This window comes from Camelus ferus, chromosome X, assembly GCF_009834535.1.
Source record: "Camelus ferus isolate YT-003-E chromosome X, BCGSAC_Cfer_1.0, whole genome shotgun sequence".
In the NCBI taxonomy this organism is placed as follows: domain Eukaryota; kingdom Metazoa; phylum Chordata; class Mammalia; order Artiodactyla; family Camelidae; genus Camelus; species Camelus ferus.
In genome coordinates this window covers 34,187,539-34,194,886 of record NC_045732.1, presented here as the reverse complement: position 1 = coordinate 34,194,886, position 7,348 = coordinate 34,187,539, and the positions used below count along the sequence as shown (strand labels likewise).

Below are 7,348 nucleotides of genomic sequence, written 5' to 3'. Positions count from 1 at the left end.
GTCCTATGCTTTGAACATCATTTTTGTGCTGATAATTTCCAAATTTGTCTTCCATCCAGACTGCCTATTTGAGCAGCAAACTTACATATTAGCATTCAGCTACCTATGTGACATCTCCACTTTGAGGTCTAAAGGCATATCAATCATAATATATCAGAAACCAAACTTGGTATTTGTTCCCAAACCTGCTACTATTGCAGTCTTCCTCATTTTGGTTAATGGCTGCTACATTTTTTCATTTTCTCAAAACTTAGGTGCTTGTCCTTATCTCTTTCCTGTCTTTATTATGCACATCAATCCTAAGCAGTTATTATCAGCTCTGCCTTCAAAATATATCCTAATTCTGACCACCTCCACTGCTACTACCTTGGGCCAAGCCACTATCATTTATTACTTAGCTTTCTAACTGGACTTCCTCTTTCTTCTTTCATTTTGTCCTCAATAGAGCAGCCACAGTGATTTTTTTTTTAACTATAAGTCAGATCATATCACTCCTTTGTTCAAAATTCTCTAATGGCTTCCATCACACTTAGAAAACAATCAGAATTCCTACCTATGACTGAAGATGTCTCTGCCCATCTTTTTGTCCTCATCTCTTTGCCCGCTCTCCTCCAGTCTTCTTGCAATCACCTGAACATGAACAATCCAACCTCATTCCTACCTCGAGGATCTTTCTATGTGCTGTACCTTCTGCCTGGAATGCTATTCTTCCACAGTCTTATTCTTGCTCTTGCTCCTCTTCAATCGGGTCTCTGCTCAAATGCCACCTCCGCAGATAGACCTTCTCCCATCATCCTACTGAAAATAGCCATCACCACCCCTTCTTCAGATTAGTCTCTATCCCCTTCCCTTTCTTGAAAGTCTTCATAAAAGTTTCACTAGATGGAAATGTTTTATTTATTTGTTTCCTGGTTTTGTCTATTTTTCCCCTAGCATGTGATCCCCATCAGGGCAGAGATTTTATCTTTTGTTCCCTTCTGAATTCTAAGAGTCTCAACAGTATCTGGCAGAGTAGATGCTTGTTAAACACTTGATTTATGAATAAATAAATTAATAAAATAGTCAATAAATGAGTAAATGAATGTAGTCAGAAAAATCCACAAGTGGGATACATTTTTTGGAAAAAGATAGTTATTTTCATTTTGAACAAGTTGAATTTGAGATGCTGGCCAAGGATCCAAGTAGAGATGCTTAGAAGATAATTGAAAATTCAGTTCTGCAATTTGGGAGAATTTTCAGAGTGGGAAATAAAGAATTGAAAAGGCATTTGTATTAGTTTCCTACTGCTGCTGTAACAAGTCACCACAAACTTAGTGGCTCAAAACAACACAAATTTACTTTAGAGTTTGGGAGGCCAAAAGTCCTAAAATCTAGGTGTAGGCAGGGCTGTATTCCCTCTGGAGGCTCCAGGGGAAAATTCATTTCCATGTCTTTTCCAGCTTATAGAGGCCACCTATGTTCCTCAGCTATGGCTCCTACCACCATCTTCAAAGCCAAGTGTACCACCTTCAGCTCTCTCTGCCTCCGTCTCTGTCTCTCTCATTCTAGCTCTCACTCTCTTCTGATTTCTGCTTCCATAGTCACATCTTCTGCTCTGACTCTCCTGTTTCCTTATTTTATAAGTATATTTGTGATTACACTGGACACTACCTGGATAATTCAGGAGTAATCTCTCCATTTAAAGATCCTTAACATTATCACATTGGCCTAGCCCCTCTCTTGTCATATAAGATAACATATTTGCAGGTCTGAGGATTAGGATGTGGACATCTTTGGGGGCGCCAATATTCTGTCTACCACAGAAGTCAGTAAAGCAAGCTCATGAATTATCTACAAGAGACTGAAGAGCTTGATTTTAACTAGTCTCCAGACAGATGAGCAAAACTCCAAGCTACTGGGATGTTGTGGAAGCAAAGGGAATAGAGATTTTCAAGAAGGAAGAGATTGGTCCCCAAGGTCAAATGCTGGAGAAGCATTACAAAAGATAAGAAGAAAAAGAAGTTTCTGCATTAGGTAATTAGGAAGTCACGGGTGGCTTTCTAGAAAACAATTTCGGTCAAGTTTTGGTGTGGGAAGCCAGATATTAAGTAACTGATAAATGAGTGAAGAGTAAAAAGAAAAATAGATATTCAACCTCTTCCCATTATGAGAAATAATCCCGTGACAGCTGTTATGGTAAGCAGAATTTCAAGAGGTCATCTAGAATAAAAAACAATGTCATCATTCTACTAGTCTCTAGTTTTCTAAAGAGACCGAGAGTCAACACTTCAGCCGTTCTTTCTGCATGAAGTAATAGGCGGGACCATAACTGATTCAGTGTCATGCAGAGAGGCAGAGCCGAGCATGAACACGGGTTCACGCCAACTTAAAAGGTCACTGCCACATACGGGTGTCCTATTGGCACATTAGCTGTAAACTCCACTCCTGATTCAGTGTAATGGATTTTAAAGCTGATGCCTTGCCAAATTGATTTATAAGATGAATTGCTGCTGAAGCCGAGCTGAGCATTTTGAGTTCTGAGTATAAATGGAGAAAGCACCAGCGCGCTTCTCCATCCTGATTCTGCTGCTCGCTTGCCGCCCTCCCCTCTCCTGTCTCTTTCTACCATCTCTGACTGCTGAGGGAGGACCTGGGATGGAAGGGTGAAAAAATAAATGGGGCCAACGAAGCCTGGAGGCAGAGATCTTTTTGTGATGAAAATGCCAATGAGTAAATGTTCCAAACACAATCTTTTCAACATAGTTAAGACAATAAGTTTTCCCTTAGCTGGATATTAATGCAATTCAGATTACAAGTGCCAACCCAGCCCTTCAGACAGGCTTTTATCTGACCAGCTGTATCATCTTGAGAGAGTGACTAAACTTCTCAGAGCTTCATTCTCTCATCTGTAAAACTAAGGTAATAATAATAGTTAATCTTCACAAATGAACCAACACGAAAAGAGCAAAGTGATAACAATAATAGTAACAGTTATTCAAATAACAGCCTCGCTGAGAACAATAAATATCAGGCACTGGTATAAGCGCTTTATATGTATTAGCTCATTTATTCTTACTACAACCTCATGAAGTGTGTGTTATTTTAATCCTCATTTTACAGATAAGGGCTCTGAGGCATAGAGAGGTAAATACATAGCTAGGGAGCAGAAGAGTCAAATTCATGATATGTACACAATTAATGATGAGGAATAATGATGACAATAATGTTGATTTTAAATATCAGATGCCCAGACATGTAGTGTGTGAACATCTACATGAAAAAAATAATTGTTTTGAATCTCTTTAGTAAGTAATTTTCGTTTCAATGATGATATCTTTTTAACTTAGAGATACTCTACCTCTTACCAACAAAAAAGTACATAGTTGATCATTTCTATATTCCTTTTGTAGACTGTATTCTTCTCTTATGACATTTGTACCAAACTGGTCAAAAAACGGTGCTCATTTGCAAACAAAGCATTCCATAGCCTGAAAAATGGCATTTGTCACAGAGAGGAACTTTCCATTATATAAAACTCTGTACTCGATCCATTTTTACCATGACTTTCTCTTATTTATAGAGTGAAATATAATCATGTACTTCCTCTAGAGAAAATGAATGAATCTCAATGAAGCTACCTCATTTCTAAACAGGTCACATGAAGAACCAACACCAAGAAGGCTTTAGAAGGCAGACAAAGAGGACTAAACAAGAAGTAAGTTCCCATTTCCATTTCTCACCGAGTAGATCTAGCCATATAATTACTGGCTGAACTGAACTAGTCTGTCCAGAGAATGAGTGCATTGGCTCGATGTCTTCAGCAAACAGAAATTGACCTTATTTCCTCCGTGAAGCCATTCGTCCATGCATGGAGGAGAGGCTGTGATTTCTTTCCTTGTCCTGGACCAACAAAGTCATAATTGTCCCCCTCACTCGCCTTATCCTATTGCTTACATTCATAAGGATGCACTTAATTTACAAAGTTAAATATTTGTTGTTTTTCCCAGTGCTTTTGTCTATATCATTCCTTTATAAATCAGCACTGCCTCATTTGGGTTACTTGTTCACATGTTACAGAGCACGTAACAGCTAATTCCGTCATCAATACACAATGTGTATTGAAGAAAATCCTACAAATGTAGTTGGGTTGCAGGGTTGAGGAGGCAGGCAAGATAGTTCCTTCAGTAATCTTTCAGTATGAAACACACCAGCAACTCATTTTCTAGTTTTGGGGATAAAACACACACACTGGTTTCACAGAGATGATAATCATAGCCATAAGGATAATTATAGAAATAAAATAATACTCCATTAGCACAACAATTTAGCATAAAATAAATTACTTCAGAGGGAATATACAAGGATTGAGTGGATAAAGATGGGAGAGGATACAAATTAAGAAAGACTTTGAAAAGAATATAAACTGGAGTCAAAAGGAGTGAAAAAATAATTTGGTTGGCAGGAAGAGGATGAGAGATTTCTGGTGAGTACAGTGGTAAGTGGAGTGGGCTAGGAGACTCTAAGCAACAAGGAAATGGTGTGCTGTGTTAAAGGAGGGGCAGAGGCCAGCAGGAGGCTTCATTTGTGGTTGACCCAGCTATGTATTCGGTGGATACTTTTTCAATGAGTTTTGACCCAGAAAGACAGGAAGAAGGCAGGCAGAGCATTGACTATTTACAGGAATTAGTTAAGAGCAAAGTGGGAGTTGGGGAGAAAAAAATGAAAGACAAACCACATGGTGAAGGGATAGGAAATGTTCTATTTGGACACAGCCCCAGAGAAGATGGGGAGACTTGAAAGCAACCTGAACCACAGGCCACTGGACCCTCACTTCACCAGTATCAGGTAATTTGCATATGGGGTGTGCCCTCCCCTGCAACCTACTAGGTCTCTAGGTACTGGGGACAGCTCCCTCTCTAAGACCTTTTGGGTCTAGGGTAGGTGATGGGTAATGGATCTAGACCCTTGTTACTGGCCCTAGGTATTGTGCCATTTATGGGGGCTTCCCTATACCCCGCCTACGTTTTCTACATTTTGTAAATAGTTCTTTCATTAAACTCTCCTGAAATCTTATAACTTACATATGCCATCTGTTTCCTGGTGGGACCCTGATACCATAAGAAAGATGGGCCTGTGACATTTTCTTCCCTAGAATACTGGTGGTTACATTTAACTGAAGAAAGAATGAAACACAATTTAAAATACTGAGTGAAATTTAAAACGCTCCCTACCCTTAATAGCTGTACCTACCAGAAATCATTGCTTTAAGAGAAAAAAAAAAAGCACATTGTTTAATTAATAGTTTAATTGAAAGTTATTTAATTAAAAGTTTAATTAAATAGGATTGATAGAGGTAAAACCAGCTTGAAATAATGAAAGGTCTAAACCACAGAATTATATATGTGTTGTTCCCTCCAGGTAGGCAAATATGGATTAACGGCTAACCACACAGTCTAGAACAGAGGTCTATTGACCTATTTTCAGTTTTAGGGAACAGCACTGCTTGATTCCAGTGGTTTCAAACACGTGTGCACCGAGTCATTTTGTTTAATAGGATAAATACTTTACTTGCTTTCTTATTCCTGTTACTTGTACACATTGATATTCTATGTATAATTAACATAAATGTCAGTAGCACTGTGCATGATCAGGTACTCTGAGGAGGGATCTAAGAGTTTTGTGTTCGGTGCTGTTCAGACACTTGAAGATTCCATTTGGGGGAACATTATCTCCAATGTGGGGCTTTCAGAATGATTGGATGATGAGAGCTGGAAAAGCCCCATGTTCTGATCCTGTGTGGTGAGGCAGAAGGGCAGAAGGTTCTGTGAGCAGATGCTGGCATCGGTCTCTTATTCCGGTACTCAGATCTCAGAGTTCTACAGCTTCTAGGTTGTGTGACCTCAGTCATGTGGTTGAAGTTCCCACATCTCATTTTCCTCACCTAGAAAATAGGGACGGTGTTAAGACCTTCTATGAAAGGGTGGTTACGAGGATAAACTAAGTAACACATCTCTAACACTCACGTCCCGGCTGGCTGACAGTAAGGACTCAGTAATGTGGAACATTATCATGTAGAAATTTGATCAAGAATGATCTGCTTCGACTTGGTGACACAAGTAATTTCAGGGATCCCTCATCATTTCGGGTCTTGCTATCGGTATTTTGCGAAAATCAAGTGGCTATGCATTACTGTCATCTTCCAGCCCTGAGCAGGCACTGACGTGGAAAGCTTTTCTGAGCCTCTGAGCAGATTGTCTCACAGACAGCGATTCACAGTTCCAGGGGCAGGAACTCAACATGCAGACCTTCCTCTTTGTCCTGATGGTGTGAAATGAGGGATGCATTTCTGCCTGTGATGATGGTACTAGCCATTTTTTACTTTCTGTTGCCTACAAAGTCACCACAAATTTTCTTTAGTCAGTCCTGGGATTAGGAAGGGAGGAACCGGTAGTGTTGAGAGGGTAGAAACTTCTTTGGTTCTAGAAAGACAGAATGAGCTTTGCGCAGTGGCAGTATCGTAGCCAATGAGGTTTATCTGAGGCGCGATTATTGCTAATAGAAAGACAGAATGGCTATGTTGGTTGTTCAGTAATGAGTTCTCTATTAAAATGGAAGCAGCCCTTGGAAATGGTCCTGCACAGTTCCCTCATAGTATGGAAAAGGGAACTTTCCGTAGAGGGTGATGTCTTTGGGGATTTTAACCAGAATGGGACCCAGCATAGGTGGTAGGGAGGGACGAGTTTTCAGAGCCAAGAAATAAATTGAGAATTCACAAGTCTGGTCATGGTACAGCAATCAGACAGAATCATTTTAAAGGCTCTGTCTACCTTCATCACTGTCTAATCAGTGACTGAGGAGTGGGGGCTAAAGTCTTCAATGAAGGAAACTAGGAAAGATGAGGTCTTTATACAAGAGGGCTGAGGCCCCCTACTCAGGAGGAAGTCTTGATATGAGCAGTTCCCTGAGTAGATCACAGAAAAGGAATTGACACGGAAGCACCTTCCTGCACACCGGGTCATGGCTGGCTGGGAAGAGCCAGGGATTACTGAACATCATCCCAAGTCTGGGTGGAGTACAGGAAAAAATATCCCACCCCACCTTAAACTCACTCCCATTATACGCTGGATCTCTGCCTGCTCGATCTGACCCAGGAAACAGGCTGGATCTGGGCCAAGAGATGTGGCTCATGGATAAATCTGGCTGTGAGAGCTGAGAGAACGCAAAGGCAGGTGAAATGACACAGCAAGCTAACATCGGAATCTTGACCTGCAGAGGGCAGGGCCGGGTGAACCAAGGATTCTTAGATTTCACTCTGCATCAGAATCCCCCGAGGAGCTTACAAAAGTACAGTTGCTCAGACCCCACACCC

General features: G+C 40.6%; 1 non-coding gene across 1 annotated transcript; it reads left to right on the top strand.

Annotated features, from left to right (window-relative positions):
* Window positions 1–6,474: 6,474 nt before the first annotated feature.
* LOC116662321 lies at window positions 6,475–6,619 on the top strand. Its single transcript, XR_004318358.1, has one exon. It is a non-coding gene; the product is annotated as a U4 spliceosomal RNA (small nuclear RNA).
* The last annotated feature ends 729 nt before the right edge of the window (window positions 6,620–7,348 follow it).